Source organism: Talpa occidentalis, unplaced genomic scaffold, assembly GCF_014898055.3.
Source record: "Talpa occidentalis isolate TD23 unplaced genomic scaffold, MPIMG_talOcc4v2.1 talOcc4.12, whole genome shotgun sequence".
NCBI classification, from domain to species: domain Eukaryota; kingdom Metazoa; phylum Chordata; class Mammalia; order Eulipotyphla; family Talpidae; genus Talpa; species Talpa occidentalis.
Genome location: NW_023601212.1, coordinates 68102602 through 68119846, shown reverse-complemented (window position 1 = coordinate 68119846; position 17245 = coordinate 68102602). Strand labels below are relative to the sequence as shown.

At 46.0% G+C, this 17245-nt stretch overlaps 1 long non-coding RNA gene across 2 annotated transcripts in view; it reads left to right on the top strand.

The window, feature by feature from the left end:
• The window catches only part of LOC119241359 (uncharacterized), a 63226-nt gene extending 46474 nt beyond the window's left edge, over window positions 1–16752 (top strand). The window contains exons 4-5 of one of the 2 annotated variants that reach the window (XR_005124303.2): window positions 173–346; window positions 16643–16752. This is a non-coding gene — a long non-coding RNA (uncharacterized LOC119241359). Of the gene's footprint in view, window positions 1–172; window positions 347–772; window positions 795–16642 lie in introns of those variants that run through there. The other variant, XR_008551176.1, reaches the window with a different exon arrangement.
• The last annotated feature ends 493 nt before the right edge of the window (window positions 16753–17245 follow it).

Genomic DNA, 17245 nt, shown 5'->3' with positions numbered 1-17245 from the left:
ACTGGATAAATGAAGGTGGAAGTAGTGAGAGGCTCCTAATTCTGGTTGGGAAAGTTGTAATCCAAACGTTTAACTGCTGCCTCAGTCTCTTGGGATTTTGCCTATAAGGTTCACCAATGCTGGAATTTCTAGCAGCTGCTCAGAAAATGTCATTTATACATTTATTCATCAGTGAAATCAAGAAGTACTTACTGAATGACCATCAAGTGCGAGGCACTGTTCTCAGGTGATCAAGTTTGACTTCTTGCAACAAAATTGAAGCAGCAATGGAAAAGCAGAAACAGACTGCATTTCACTCATCTGGCCCCAAATAAACATCAAGCAAACACCAGAAGGTAACTGTAGGGTGAGTAAAAGTGTCAGGTTTTTCTGCCCTCCTGCCATTGGTGATGGATCCCTGCGGTCCTGAATGCATGCCTGATGGCGGACACCTGGAGTAGGGTGTGGGCATGCGTAGATGGGGTACACATGGGCCAAGAGACTGGACATATAAGGCCAGGGCGGCAGAGGAGCGACGTGGTGTGGAGTGCAGCGGAGTGAGGCTTGTGGAAGAGTGCAGCTGAGTACAGCACTGTCTGCAGGAGTGTGATAGCGAGCAGCATGAAAACACCAACAGGTCTGCTTGAGCTGTGATGAACCTACCCGGTATGGGATGGTTGCATTACAGTAAAGTAAAAAAACAACATGCTTTAGTGATTAGATCATTGCCTTAAATCCATGTCTTAAAAGTACTTTATAAATGTACATTTTGAATTACGCTTTTGATTTACAGTAAAGCTACAATAAAGAGGAGCAACTTCAGGTTGAATAGCAGTGATTAAAGAAATTGGCTTTGACACTAAGTAAGTATGTAGTATCCTAACGTTATTTTGGAAGTTCCTGTTCATTTTCCTAGATATAGAAACATTTGAGTTGAGCACTAAAGAAATTAATGAGAGGGAAGAGACTTTCTTTTTAGCTAGGGATAGAATCAGGGAGAGACTTTAATTATTCAACATACATTGGATCCCTATTGTAGGGTAAATGGATTGATCAGGCTTATGGCGTCACTAGCCTCTGTTGCTATCACCTGAGGCCTTGATCATGTGAAGGCAGAAGGCGCTTGGGAGCGTGGCACGCATACCTGATGGTGGCCACCTGGAGCATGGGCGTGGGCATGCGGAAGCATGCATACCTGAGCCTAGATGCCAGTGATATCAGGGCAGCGTCACTTAGACAGGGGACAGCTAAGAGAGGTGTGACTACAGAAGAGGTAAAACCATGAGAGAACGCCAAAGAACCCAGGGAGAGAGCATAAAGATTTGCTGGGGACTGGGGAGCTTGCCAGCCTCCCAGCCCCCAGCCTGCCCGCTCTGTGTCTGGTTGCCCCACTACACCTATCATGTGCAGACACAATGCTAGGTGGCAGGGATCCCAAAATAATGATCATGATTTCATGGTTACTCAAGTGAACACAGCAAGGTAAATAGTGACATTGTTTACCTGGAGGTTGCAGGGTAATCCCTTGGAATCTCTTGAAAGTGGTTGTTGTTTTAAAGAGGATTTGATTACCTGCCAAATTCTAGCCTGAATATCTGCACATGTGCTGGGGTGAGTGCATACTCATTTTTCATATAGAGAGGATTCTCTTTTGGGATGGCATGGGAAAGAAGGAGTTCTTAATAAAACTTAATTTTTTAATTAAGAACGATAGTTCCTAATTTTTTTTGGATGCAGATATAAACAGACCCAATGCAACACAGACTGGGGAGGAAAGAAAATATAAGGTCTGAACTATCTGCTCTCTTTTGGCTCAGGATGTCAGCAGGATGTTGCAGTTTCAGGATGAGTCCTAGAGTCCAGTCAGATGACTTAAATGACTCCTAGAACAGGGATCTGTTTACATATGAGTTTCCCAGCATCTTTTGGGGCTACCTTGAAACAAATGGATTCAGCATCAGGGGTTTCTTGACAGCTTGGTCTTACTTTGCTAACATCCAGAACCTTTGCTGAAATCTTTGCACACCAAGAGTTAAACCAAAGTCCAGAAAGAGGCAAGTGTCTAGGAAAATTGAGGATATATTTTTCTTAATAGTTGTTTTTAGGGAAATAGATGATCCCACCTTCTTTATTCTACTGTGATGTGGGTGGAGTCCTTGCGAAAACATTTGGAAGCCTGAGAGGTTAAAATGCTCCTCTGTGCCTCTGTCATGATGTACATGCTTTCAGTCCTGACTTTTAGTAAATGACCTTTAGCTGAGATGTGGTAGTCTGTGGCTCTTATATTTGACAACTATGGAGATTCATTCGAAACAGAGCAACAGTTACAGGTTCAAAGGGCAGCCAGCGGCTCATGCTCATTTTTTGTGAAGGGGGAACGGTCCCTTGGGAGGGGATATTGTCTTGTCCACCTTTAGCAGGAACCATAGACTATGTAGGGCACATGAAGTGAATCAGGCTTTTTTACACCCTCCCTCCACTAGCCTCTATGACCTGCACCTGCAGTCTAGCACGCCTCCCTGTTGCAAAGAGCATGGGTCTGCGCATGTGTAAATGTGCAAACCTGGGCCTAGAAGGATTAAAAGGGCGGCATTATTCTACTACAAGACAAGATGACATGAGACCGAGAAGGAGAATTCCAGAGAAACTGAGTATATTTTTGGGGGTGTCGAGGGGCTTGGTTTCCTCCCAGCACCTCCTGCCTCATCCATGCCTGCCTTCTTACATGCCAGCGTCCCTGCCTGGTGTGCCTGTGTACCTGGTTCCCTGCTCCAATTTAAAGGACTGTAAAAATCCACTGAAGGTTCCAGGATTCCTTTACCCGTCTGCCCGAATCCACAGTGAACCTGCCCACGCTAAGCATGCTTGCACTAGACTAACCAGGTCCCCAGAAGGGAGCACTGACATTTATTTAAGGACATTACAGAGTTACCTTTGGAGGGCAATTTTGAAAGATATTGGAAAGGAGTAGGGAGAGATTCTTTATAACCTGGGAGTTTGGTGCTAGCTTATTCCCATGTACCGGGGCATCTAGTTATTGTGGTTGGATGACCCTCAAATGTCACAAGTTTTCTTTCTGAATGTACTTAGGATGACTTTGGTGCACTAGCATGGCCTCATGGGCATGGGCAGATGAAGAGTGACCATCCCTTTCAAGGTCATCCTAGCATCTCTAACCCCACAGTTGTCAAGTCTCTGACCTGTTCTAATGCTGGCATTTACCGTGAACTTCAGGTGACCTATGTGTAGATTATGTAAAAAGGACAGAAAGCAACGGCCTTTTGGCTCTAAGATCAGAGTTCAGTGAGCTCTCGGTAATGACACTTTGATCTCCAGGCCCCTGCCTGTCTAAATCTATAGTGTCTGTCAACTCACTTTGCCCTGTTCTTGACCTTTTGGTTGCTTGGACCTGTGGTCACTGCCAAGACTCTAATCCCTCAGCATGTCACCTCTGGCAAAAATAAAATAAACAGACATTTTAAATTCTGTTCTGACCCTTTACAAAGGCTTTTAATATGAAGACTTATCAAAAACCAAACAAACACGAAAAACAAGAGGGCAAAGAAGTGGTATTAAGAAGAAATTTCAAATAAATTATAGGCTCAGTAATATAGGACTTGGTTACAACTGCTTGGCCAGAGTTTTCTGGAAGTCATTGGAGTCATAACAATTCTAGGAGAGCTGGGTGAAATGGAGAGTGTTTGCTGCCACTCTTGCATTGGGGTAGATAACCTTCAGCCATCAGATTCCTACCTCTTGTCCTCTTGGGGGGGGGTTAGCATGCTTTCCTCTGATTTTCTCATTTTGATATTTCATCAAGCTGGCAGCTTAAATGTGCTGTAATGTCCAATTAGAATGTTTGGTACTTAATTTAAAAATCTCTTCCCTACTCTTCGTCAGTGTTGGTGATTTGTCTATGGATCCTTTCCAGGTGTGCACATGGTTCTCACAATGTGGTGGACCAGTGTGGACATGATACTTTCATGAGGTCTGACTCTCTAGGATCCTGGAACCACTGGTTGAAGGGTCAGGAAGACCCTGGTTCCTTGCCTGCCAGAAACCAGTTGTTGGACCTTAGAAAAAATCCTTCCCTTGTTAGGGTCTTCATTTCCTCATCTCTGTAGTGAGGGAATGAGATCACATGCTCACTAAGATTTCTGCCAGGTCTGGCCCTCATCTTTAATCATTTCGTTAAAAACACCATGTCTCAAACAATGAATCTGTGTTTAGCATCTAATATGTAGCACAATAAATATTGGTCAAATGGAATTAAATCATAGGGATGTCCAGTGAAGGTAGAGCTCAGCATGCTCTAAAGCTTTTAATCTCCTCGGTACCCTCTCTCCCTCCCAGGTGAGATATCGCTTCTGTAGAAATAGGAGACAGGATGCAGTGAAATGAATGTGACATTTTTCACAAGGCATAGCAGGCACCCAACAAGGTCTCAGGCTCTACAGACAACAAGGCTCCACCTGCTTCTGCTCACTTCTTTGTTGCCATAGCCAATCTATTAAAATGCTTCTGCGATTCTAGAAAGAAAACAAGTGCCTGTGAGGAAGAGGTTATAAATATAGTCAATTATAAATAGATCCAATTAAAAATAGATATTGACAAGGGCTCCAGACAGAGTTGGCCTGACAAACTGCGCTGAAGAGAAAAAAGTAGCCTGTTATGCAGAAAGCAGTAAGACTTTCTTAAATGATTCTTCAGTAATAACTCTGGGTTTGTATATGCCTCTTAATGAGCTACTTAGTAGTATAGGATGGCCAAAGGAGGATTTAGCTTAAAAGGTGCGGGAAGGGTAGAATTAGGACCAAATAACTATTTTTTTTTCCTTGTTGTGTAAGACAGGTCTTATACAAAAACCCAGGAATGGATTGGCTGTGACAGTGTTACTGGGAAGGCTGGGCTGACTATCTAAAGAGAGAGGATTGGGGTTCCTAACACCCTCAGTCTTGCAGGGTGTGGCAGCTCTCAGTATAGCCTTTGGTCATTTTGTGGGATGGTTTAAAGAGTCCCCTCATATATTACCTCATTTAATTGTTCATGCAAACCTGAGGCTCAAAATAAGTTCTTTGGTTTCTCTAAGGTCACCCAATAGGATATACTAGCCCCGGGGTGGAAGTCCAGGTCCTCTGACCCCAGATTTCCCTGCCACAGCCCCAGGGACTTACTTGTGGCTGCTCTGGTTTATCACATACAAGGACTCTGAAGTCTCTGGGTTCTTGCTGAGCCACTGGGGCATTTGAGGGGACTGTTTTTAAAAAATGTGTTTATTTATATATATTTTGCATCATTGTTCATTTTTAAACAATGTTTGCTTTCCCCATCTCCCCCAAAGGAAAAAGAAAAGTATCAGATGGTTTCACTTGCAGGAGGAGAATAGGGGCCCAAATAAGACATAAGGGAAAAAAATTAACATTTGAGGGGACTCTTAATACCGCCTCATAAAATGGCTTCTGAGTGCCGAAGGCTGTTCTGTTAGTTGGCCTGTATGAACCAAGAGACAGGATGCCAGTCACACTTCAAGGGGGTTTCCCTTCTCTGTGGCAACCTCCTTTCTTCCCTCAGCACTGCTCCCACATGATGAGTGTAGGGTAAGGAAAAATGTCAGGCTTTTCTGCCCTCCCGCCATCAGGATAGATGATGGATCCTTGTCCTGAATGCATGCCTGATGGCGGGCACCTGGAGTAGGGTGTGGGCATAGGTAGATGGGATTCACCTGGGCTGAGACTGGGCTTTTAATGGCGGTGTCATGGGGACACCAGTAGAAGCCGAGAGAGAAGCAGAACGCTGGAGAGCCCAGATAGAGTGAAGACTTGCTGGGGGCTGGGAGGCCTGCCAGTCTCCCGGCCTCCCAGCACTCCTGCCTGCTGTGTACCAGGTAAACCCCAATAAAAACCTGCAAAAGCCACTGAGGGCTCCAGGACTCCTCCTTTACCTGGTCTGCTTTATTAGAAAACCTGCACTGTGGTCCTTCCTGACCCTACAATGAGTCACCCCAAACTCTGTATACCTCTCACACAAGAAATAACCACAACCAGACTTCCCCACCCCAGACTTACCTCTCTTTCTCTCTCATTCTTTCTCTCTCTTTAATTGCTCATTTCCCAAGTCCCGTCTTTCCCTCCCTTTTGCATTCCTATCCCTCTCAAGATTTACTTTGGAAGTTTGAAGACATTGAGACTTTGTCGTTCAATGTTTCACCTATCAAAAAAAAAAAAAAAATTACGGCCTCCCCTGGTGGCGCAGGTGGTTGAAAACAGCGCTGTGAAGCTGTCCGCAGCCTCTGCAGCACCGGTTTGATCTCAGCCGGCCGGCGAGGGTCCCACGTGGTGCGGCAGACCTCTCCTGTTGTGCCCGCTGCTCCCCTCAGCAGTGTATTTCGACTGTCTGCCGGTTCTGTTCCCTGCTCTGTCTCTGGTGAATCCTCTCACCCTCCCGCGCATCTGGCCTGTACCCCGGTTCTTGTATAAATAAATAAATCTTTAAAAAAAATTAGTATTTACCAAACTAACAGTTAAAGTCCTTAGTTGAACTAAGTCCTTAAATAAAGTTCTTCCTTAGTTCACTTTCCTTGTAATTCTTACCCAGAGAATTAGCTTCTCATGAGTGGGAACCTTATTGTATGCTCCATGACCCTTCGTATAATGCCTTATACATAGGAATATTAAAACAGTTTTTGAGGAAAGCAATAAAATTTTAAAGGATAATATTGCTCTTTGAGAGGTCTAGGACTGCAGTTAGCACCTTAGTGGCCTAAACCTAGAGCTGAGTGTGCTAGCAGAATGGGTGGTGGCAGTTACTTCTGTGATGCAATTTGAACCACTGACCTTAGCCATAGGTATAGTTTATTTGAAAAACAAACAACAAATGAGAGGTTCCTTGACAGTAAAGTATAATACAAACCATCAGATAAAGTGGTTTTTATAGACATAAGTGTCTAGGTAAAATGCAACATCTTATGATTTTATTATATTTATCAGTTAAAAAGTTTTCTCACTTTCTTGGCGTAGAAATTTCCTCTAAGGGAACTAAAAAAAGGGTCAGGAAAAAGACAAAACTTGCAAGCTGACCATAGATCTGAGGCATACAGTGGAGAAGGGGCGGGGAGGGTTAAAAACGGGCGGGAAGAGCGCAAGGGACTCTGGTGATGGGTCACAGGTGCTGTGGTGGTGGGAGACCTACAGGGACTGCATCTGAGGGGAGATATCAAATACTGTACAACAATGAACTACAATGGAGGAAAAAAAAGTAAAAAATAAAAAGAAATTCCCTCTAAGGTACTTGCTCTGATATTGAGCTCCCTGAAGTTTCATTAAAGCTCCAGGTTTCTTAAATAGATGGGGGCAGTGGACTCTGATCCCTTTCCTTCTCTCCCCAACCACCCCTGCACCATGAGAAGAAGAGGAGGGTGATGAGGCCAAAAGGATCTTGGTTTTCCCATCTCTGACCTTTCCTACAAAATTCTCTTGGTATAAAGAATAAGAATAAAACTGGGCACAAGTATGAAACTTGGGCTCATTCATTCAACAAATACTGAGTGCTACTGTGGGCCAGACTTGGTGCCAGGTACAGGCACTACAGAGATGAGGACGTCACAATCCCTGCCTGCAAGGCACTCATTATCTCGGGTTGCAGAAATACAACCCAAATCTCTCCTCTTTACTGAGATATTAGCAATGCCAGTACTGTGGCCGAAGGTGACCACTTGAGAACCTGGTATCTTTTAGGCTGCCTAAAGTAAAGGTATACATTACTTTTCCTCAGAACAACTTTTTTGGAACAATATTTTAAAGGGAAGGAAGAGGATGCCTTTAAAAAGAGGTTTGCAAATGTAAGCATACATTTAATCATTCAAACAATGCCTGTGAGATAAATTCCCCTATTTAATAGGTGAGAAAATGACTCAGACATTAAATTACTTGTCAGGCCATATAGCTCATAAGCAGTGGAGTGATAACTGGAAACTGGATCTCCTGCCCCAGAACTGAGGTCCTTTTCCTCAAGGGATCCCACAGCATGGGAACAGCCTTATCTACAGCTCCAGGGGATATGGTCACTCTACAGCTGTCACCACGATGACATGCCAGCCCCAGGCTGACCTCTCTTTGCCAGCATTCTCAGTGGAGATTCAAGCCACCTCTCTTCTAACTGGAAATCCCCTTGATTAGAGAATCCAGGGCTTCTGTTGATCAGGGTTTCTCCAAATGTCATCCCCAGACTAGACACAGCACCTGGGAACTTGCTAGAGACAAAAACTTCTCAACCACAGTCTGGACCTATTGAATGAGGAGCTCTGGGGCTGGACCCAGCACATGTGTTTAGCTAGCCGCTGGGGGTTCTGAGTACTCTGATATTTGAGGCCCACAGTTGTACCTAAAGTCATTTTACAGTTGAAATCAAGTTTAAATGAATACTAATAGAAGATTAATTAGAAAAAGAGCGACAGAAATAAAAGTAGACCGGTAAGAAGTTACAAAAAAACAAGAGGGAAAGCTGGCGTAAGCTGTGGTGCTGGATCAGTATGGAATCATGTTAATTTATACAGACAGATGTGTATGCAGATAGATATAGAAGTCATTATAGAGATGCATGGATGTGGGGATCAGTCTCCATAAATATATTTCCTAGCTCTGTGCACTGACAGGATCTAGATACAGTGACACCCAGGAAGAAACAAGCACACCCAATGGCCAGATTTTGGTTTTTAATTGCCAATCTCCAATAAAAGGAATTTAGAGCATTTTGGATGTATGACAGGTTCTGGATGGAGTACAAAAAACAAACACACACACAAAAAAAACCATAAGCCTGGGACACCTTGTTGTTTTAGAAAGCAAAGAAGTGCTAAGAAAAAAAAGAGGCTATGTTAAACAGACATAAGGTGCCAGCCTGAAAGTTGTCCCAACTAGATCTGGAGCAATTTAAGCAACAAAATCAACAGTAATAGTATTGGATTGTAACCCAAAGAATAAATCAATAACCATAAGTTCATGCTGATTCATGCTAATAAACAAATATATGTGGGAGAAGGTACAAATATTCCTTATAGAATTCTAAATAATATGACATTTCTGTGGGCTGGATTTAGTGACTGATTTCCAAAAACTAAAGTACAGAAAGGGACTTTAGTAACATTGTGAAGAAATCCGGCAGACACCCCCTTAACCAGGCCTCGGCAGAGGGTCCCACACATACCAGGTGCTCAGTGAGTGTTGCCTGAGTCTGAGTGTTTCTTTTTAGGTGTCACAGGGCAGGGTTGGTTCCTAGGAGCGGATAAGAGCTTCACCCACCCCTGGTGGTTTCCCAGATGTCCTTGGTCTGAAAATGCTTCCCTGAGCCTGCTTTCTGAACTCTGGGCCTGGGAGCCTTAAGAGCCACCTTGTGGTGAGAGAGCGGTCCGTGGGGCAAGGCCTAGACAGCTGGGCACCCCAGGATCACAGTGTGTGGCAGGTAGGCAAGCCCTCCTCACGGGCTGGAAGTGGGCACTGGCTCTGTGCCTGGGTCATTATTAGCAAGGATGCAGCAGCTGACTTGGATGGCTGACAACCTCCACATGGAAAGTACACACACATACAAACCAGGGCTCCTGTCCCCAGCATCCACCTGCTCTACCGTGGGTCTCCCTGACCTCAGTGAGGCAGTCTCCATTTCTCTGGGTGTCCAGGCTCTAATCCTGGGAGTCGCCTTGGGCCCCTCTCTTGTCTCCCTCTCACCCCTCGGGAGTTCCTGTCTGCCCTTCCTTTGGAATATAACCAGTGCTGACAATTTCCTAGTTCCACTGCTGCCCAGGTTGGAAACACCATCATCACCTGGATCAGTGCAGGCCCTCCTCCTCCTTGCTCTCCCTGGGGCCCAACTTTGCCCTTGTCCCCCACTGTACAGTCCATCCACAAGAGGGCAGCCGGTGGTACTGCTGAAACAGATCATGCCAGTTTTCTGCTTCACATCCTTGCAATGCCCCATTTCATCCAGAGTAAAAGCTGGGTCCTTACCATGCGCTCTGAAAGCCCTTGTGCCCACAGGAGCAAGCCCCCTTCCCTCTCTGCTCTATCTACACCCACCCCAGTGCTTTGGGGTCTTTCCCCCGGGCTAACCACTCTGCTCAGAAAATCTTTCCTCCAGATATCCATATGCTAACTCCCTCGTTCTTTCAAATCTTTGCTCAAATGTCAACTTCTCAATGATGCTTGTGACAATGCTATTTAAAATAGTAACGTGCACACCTCCCTCCTCTTCCCCGGCACGCTCCATCCACCTTCCCCTGTAAGAAGCCTCTCACCTAGCACTTATTGCCTAACTCCCTCTTCATTTACTTCTTAATTATGTTCATTTTATAGTTTTCTGTCTTCCCTCATCTGAATATAAGCCAAATGAAGGAAGGGGGCTCTGCTTGTTTTGCAGATGCATCCTGAGTACTTAGAATGCTTAGTGGTTGAGGGTAAATGTTTGCTTGCTGTTGGAGCAGATCTAAAGCAGTGGGTTGGCAGCCACTTCCCTTTAAGTTCCAGAGTGAACTAAATTCTCCAGCTGAAGTTGGAGGCTCACCCCAGCTCTGCCCCTGGGTGACCCGACTCCAATTTTTTTTAAAGATTTATTTATGCATGTAAGAACTGGGGTATAGGCCAGAGAGGATTCACCAGAGACAGAGTGGGGAACAGAACAGGCAGACTGACTGAAATACACGTTGACGGGAGCAGCGGGTGAGTCAGGAGAGGTCTGCTGCGCCATGTGGATATCTGCCTGGCCGGGGATCGAACTTGTGCTGCAGTGCCTGCAGATAGCTTCATAGTTTGCATCTTCACCCCTTGTGCCACCAGGGAGGCCCCAAGCTGACTCCAAATTAACCTTCTGCCTTTCTAGGGTCCCAGGCTGAAAGAGGATGGCAGGTGGTGTTTATAGCATCAAGGAAGCCTCCTGATCAGGGTGATGGCTGGTGGGGCGTCTGTGTGAGTGGGGATCTTAGCACCCCTGCAGGACCTGCCCAGGGGAGCTCTTTTTCTAACTGCCACCACCACCCCTATCCGTGCCCACCACTTGTCTGAGTCTCATGGGTTATCTCTGATGATTCAGTAGTTGAGTGGGACGGGGGAGGATTTTAGACGTCAGAGCTGAGCTTGTGGATGGATGGATCTGGATCCGAATGCTCCAAAGGACAGGGAGAGTGCCTGGGACAGGGAGTGGGGAGCTCTGTCCTCAACACGCCCTACCTCTGAGCACAGCTTTTTTTCATCTGTTGAAAGGGAACAGTAAAGCCTGCCTGTCTCCCTTCAGCATTCTGAGGATCAAGTGAAATAATGTATATGAAAATGTTCTGAAAAGAATAAAGAGCTTTGCCAGGATAAAAAAAAATGCTTTTATTCTGAATGATAAGGGTCAGATTTCTAAGTTATTTGTATGATCTATTACTTTACATCCTGTTTGTTTAAAACACACACACACACACACACACACAAATTCAGTTTTGTTCTCTCTAGAAAGAAGTGAACTGTGCAGCTTCATGGTCTCTCACTCTTTCTGTGGCTCAGCCCTTGTCCCCTGGGACAAGGAGAGACTCATTCTCCACTGTGCGTGCTACCGAGCTGGTGCCTCTGCCTGGATGACCCCGTTGCATGGCTTGGGAAGGGGCCCTGGCCTTGAGGAGAACAGGACCCATGCTGCTTGTGACCTCACTTTGCTTCCAGAGTGTCATTGGCATCACAGGGGGGCACACAGGAAAGTGGGACCAATGATTTGCTTGGTGTGTTCAGTACCTGAGTGGGGAGCAGGAGAAAAAGAGGAAGATAATTCACATTTATAGGATGTGTCTCTGCTGGGCCAGGTTTTCACCTCCCAGCTGACCAGTGACTTTCTGAAGTGTTACTACTCTTATTTAAAAAAAGAAAAACCTGAGGTTGAGAGAGGTTGATAACCTGTCCCAAGGCCACACAGCTGGCACTAACTGGTTGGCTCTGGAACTCAGTTCATCTGGTTTCCAAAGCCCTCCCCTGTCACCAGCTCTGCCTTCCTTGCCACAGACCAATAGGTGAGATTTGAGCTCTGACTCCTTCCCTGGGATGTGTGGCCTTAGGCAAGTCATTTAACCTCAATGCACCCATTTCAGCAGCTACAAAAGGCAATGATGACTTTGTCCCTTGCGGAGTGGTGGTGAGTCTCAAGTGAAATAATGTGTGTGGAGAGATCTGAATATTGTAAAAATGTTCCTTGCAAGCATGAAATTGCTATTCTAGTTTTGAAAGCATGACTTTTATTCAGTGACTCCTTTGCTCAAGAGCCTGTACTGAGTCACACTTTCCTGACCCAGTGGGGATTCTGGCCTCCCAGCTCTATCTGCTCTTTGTGAGCTCATTGTCACTCCTCCAGTTAGCCTCCACCCGTTCTGTGCTCTTGTTTTTTTTTTTTTTTTTTAAAGGTTTATTTAATATTTATTTATACAAGCACTGGGTACAGTCAGAAGCGCGGGAGGGTGAGAGAATTCACCAGAGCCAGAGCAGGGAGCAGAGCAGGCAGAAGGACCGAAGTACACTGCTGAGGGGAGCAGCGGGCGGCAGGAGAGGTCTGCGCGCCATGTGGGACCCTCCTCTGGTGGCTGGGGAGCAGCCGGGGATCTAACCGGTGCCGCAGAGGCCGCGGGCAGCTTCGCAACCCAGCGCTCAACCACTGCGCCACCGGGGAGGCCCCGTTCTGTGCTCTTGTAATGACACATTCACTACCTGAAATGTCCTTCCCACCAATATGACTCTCTTCCCATGCACATACAGACCGCTTCCTCCCGGAAGCCCTCCCTCACAGCCTTACCAGGTCATGTCATGTAGCTTTCATGTGCTGCTTGACTACTGGGTGCAAGAGCTCTCTAGTTGTAGCATAGGCTGGAGCATTTCTCTCCAGGAGGTTTTTGAGTCTTGTGTGTTGAGATCATGTTCCTCTGTACTTGAATATGCTCTCTGTACCTTGTATAGTAGTTAGCATCCATGAGCTAAACACTGAGAAAATGTTTATTGGAGGAACGATGCAGTTTGGACCCAAGACTTTTATTTTCTCATGTTGTGGCAAGTCATGGGAAGGTCTAGGAGCTTCCTCAATCAGCCTCCTGCAGCTGCAGCTCCTGTCTGAGCTTACATTGTGCCCGGCTTGAACCTGTGCTGCCTCCTTTCTGGCCTGAACCTTCATGCCCTTTTCACTGCTGGCCAGACCCCACTGTCCTTGCAGGTCCCGCTTACATTCTCTACGCTGCATTCTATTTACATACCAAGTCTGGGCACTGGGCTATGTCCTGGTTTGTCTTGTAGAACCTAGAGATAAGAGCGTAGTCTTGATGTTCCTTGGTCATGTCGTCTGTGCCCAGTACTTAGACGTTGCCAGCACAGGTTTGGACTGCTTCTCACTGTCATTGGAAGCCTCTGGCCAATGCTGTGCTGGAGACAAGGCTTTGGGACAATGAGTATGCATGTAAGTATAACTGAATAAGTACAGGATTGCCCTCCCTCAAGATGCCTTGCTGCCCACATCCAGTCTGGGTTAGCCAGACACCCATGCCACTGTAGCAAGACAGCAATGTGCGTAGGGCTCTGTCATTTCATCAGCAGCATTGTGGGGGTGGGTGGGTGGGCACGAAGTGACAACAGCAGGAAATGAGGGGGAGAGGGTCTGGTGATCAGGTCTCTCAATTATTTCTTTATGTGAACCAGTTTGGGCTGGTTGAACACCTGGAGCTCTTTAGTTTTGGGAGTAATAGGTCCCCAAAGAGATGCTATTGGCCATCCTTCAATTTGGGTGGGTGGGGACCTGAGTGATTAATGTGCATGTAAAAGCCAGATATGACTTTATTTTCCAAGCTGGTGGAGCAGGTTATGCCAATTATATTAGTTTTAAAAAGGAAGCAAAACAAAAACAATATGTATGGCCTGTGATAGTGCACATGTATGTAGCATGTGGGGGGAGGTGGCTGAAATCCCAAATCAATAAGGTATTTGAGTTGTTTCCATCAAGTATTTAAGGCTGTTACTTTAAGTGAACACAGGGCAGTTGGCTGTGTTTGCTGTAATCGGCTTTGGACTCATTGGGCTTATTGATCTCGCCAATGCTATTTGGTGTTCTTGAAACATCAGCGGAAGTCTTTCTCCCCTCCTCTTCTCCTGCATTCCCAAAGCTTCTTTCTGAAAAGCAAAAACACTGCTGGCTGGGCTGCAAGTTTCCACTCCATATCATCATCATTTGTTCTGAAAGCAAAATGCAATGTTCTGAGACTCGCTACACTTCTGTGTGTGTGTGTGTGTGTGTGTATGTGTGTGCATGAGCGCGCGTGCGTGCGTGTGAGCATGTATGGTTGGGTGAGCACATGAGTGCGCACACACACACACGCGCACACACACACACACAGCCTCTGTGTTCAACAATGTGCTTTTTAATGTAGGAAAGAAGCAGAGACAACAGGTCCACTATAGTCCTGCAATATCCTAGGGCAGGGAAGTCACTCCCAATCCAGCAAGGGACATTGTCCCCATTGAGGCTGTTCTCAGCTCTGGGGGACTCACAATCCCAACCTTTGTGACCACCAAAGAATTGTGGTCTGTACCCATCCCCTCAGACTCCACCCTGCTGGCCCCCAAAGGTCACAGGCAGTGATGTCACGGAAAAACATGTGGTCAGAGAGCCTGTCCTTGGAAGAAGCCCTGGAAACTGGTGGAGTTATCCCTTCCCCCATCTGCCTAACTCATAGGCACCAGCTTGGAGAATTCTTCAGCCTAGAGGTGGAATTGGAGGAAGGATTTCGAGCTGGCCTGGTGGTCAGAGTGGGAGTGTACACTGAGAGGGAGTGGCATTCTGTCGTCTTCTTTACTTTCCACTAGAGTGTGCTCCCTAGGTGAAGGATTGAGCAAGTCAGACCTGATCCCCTTGCTCAGACCTCTGGCCTCTCATTGATCAACTGGATTTCACTCTACTTCTTAGGATTCATTTGCCTCTTTGATTACTTTCTCTCTCCCCCCTTCACCAAAAGCTGTACCAGCATGCATAGATGTACCTACATATGTGTGTACACACACACACACAGCCCCCATTGGCTTAACCCTCTTTGTAAGAGTTAGCTTTGTCAGATCTGCAGGGGAGCAGAACCAGAAGTATTGTTAGCTGAAGTTTACATACATCTCCTTGAAAAATGTGGATGCAGCACTCCCGGGTGCTCTGGGGGAAATATAGAGAGAATCCCAAAGTAAACACCACAATTTATATTAAAGTTGCAATTGCAGAACATCGCCTTTGTGTCCTAAGTATTTTTCACATGTTATTTCTTAGGGTATTCTTTTTTTGAAAAAAGATTCATTTATTTATGCATAGAAGAACTGGGGTTTAGGCCAGAGGTCCAGAAGGGTGAGAGGATTCACCAGAGACAGCGTGGGGAGCAGAACAGGCGAATTTACTGAAATATACTGCAGAGGGGAGCAGCTGGTGAGAAAGGAGAGGTCTGCTGTGCCATGTGATTAGCTCCCTGGCCAGGGATGTGACTCAGGCCCCAGCAATGATAGCACTGAGATCTGAGGCCACTACCAGGGAGGCCCTCTTAGGGTATTTTTGATCATTCCAGGAATGAGTGGTTTTGGTTTTGGTTGCCACTTAGGTGGCAGATTTGAAACCCCATCCTTAAGTACAAATCTGAGACTCTCTATACTATCCCATTATTTAAAGACTAACAGATTACTAGGGTTATTTACACTATGAACAGAAGATATGTGCAAATATGTGTGTGTGTGTATGAATGTGGGGTAGACAGCTTAAGGAACTTGGAACCCTGGTTATAGGAGACGTGGCCACGCCCATCACATTTTCTTTTGGCACCATCCTCTCTGTTGCCTGTCTTCCCTTCCCTTTTTGGGATCAGGACCTTTCAACTTAGCATTCCTTGAGGCTTCCATTGTGGATCCCAACGACCCCACTGCTGTCAGGAACAACTGCTACTCCCAGTCTGGCCCCAGTCCTGTCCTCTGGCTGCTCCGCTCTGCTTCCTGCCTGCCCATACTTCTCTGAGTTGCTTACCATGCCTCAAATATTCATGCACTTATCATATCTCAAACATCCATGTTACTTACCATGCCTCAGTCTATGTACTTTCCACTCCCAACCTCTGCATTGGCTGTGCCCTCTGCCTGATACCCCAGCCACCCTTTTTGGTGACCTTCTGTGATCTTCTGAGTCTCAACCTGTGACACTTTTCCTAGTACCCACAGCCACTGCTTTCCATAGCACTTCTTTACATGCATAACCTTGCATTCCTGGTGTGATCAGAGCTGTGCTTTAGAAAGATCATGGTATTGGCGGTGTGGGGGTTGTTGGGGTGAATCTGTTGCAGTTTTTTCAGGGAGAGGAACTAGGGAAGGAGATGGAAAGGGAGTTCTGGTTGGGGTGGGGAGAGGTTCTAGAGGTTGAGATAACTAGGCACAGAGCTGAGTTTGACCCCAGGGTCAGATTCGGGGAGACCAGAGCAAGATAGGTTTCAGGAAAGTTCTGTCACTGCAGGGGACTTTCCTTGAAGACCTTTAGAAGACCCTTTCAACCCTTTAACCGATTTCATTAGAGCTGTGGCATTCTTCGGGTTGCTCAGAAGGCAGAAACTCTAAAAATAGAAAGCATTATTATTACCGATTGAATTTCTTTCCACCTACAGAATTTTCTGAAAGTAATAAGAAGAGGAAGCCTGAGTCTGTGCTGAAGTGTTCAGGGAGCAGAGATGTATTGAGACGTGATGAAAGAAGAGGGAGGCGTAGAGAATATGAGGCCAGGCAGGTAAGGAGGGGGGTTCAGGGTAAAAAAAAACAACACTGATTGAGCACACTGATAGGTAAAGGGAGATCTCTTTGTGCACCAACTTTCCAAGGGAAATGCACATGGATATTAAAACAATAGAGTTCCTATTGAGGCCATTGCTTCAGCTATGGGAGGACAGGGGCCAGGGACAGAGTGGATTTGCACCTGTCTCTGACTCTGGACAATGCATGAAAGCTCCCCTTAACTCTAGCAGGTGTACAGTCTCTAATCCCTTCACTCTTCAACCTTCCCTCCCCCACAGCCCCCATGTTTAATTTCATGCTCGGAAAAATCCATCTGCAAACTGATTATAACCTTGCAGTTTTGGGGGTGGCTAAGGGGCTAAATAGGCATATGAGGGGACAAATCCAAAGAAGAAGAGATGGAAAACATTCAGTTTTATATTTGCAAAGTTTTGTTTGTTTTTAAGATGATTCCCTCAAACCGAATCAGCATCTGGTCT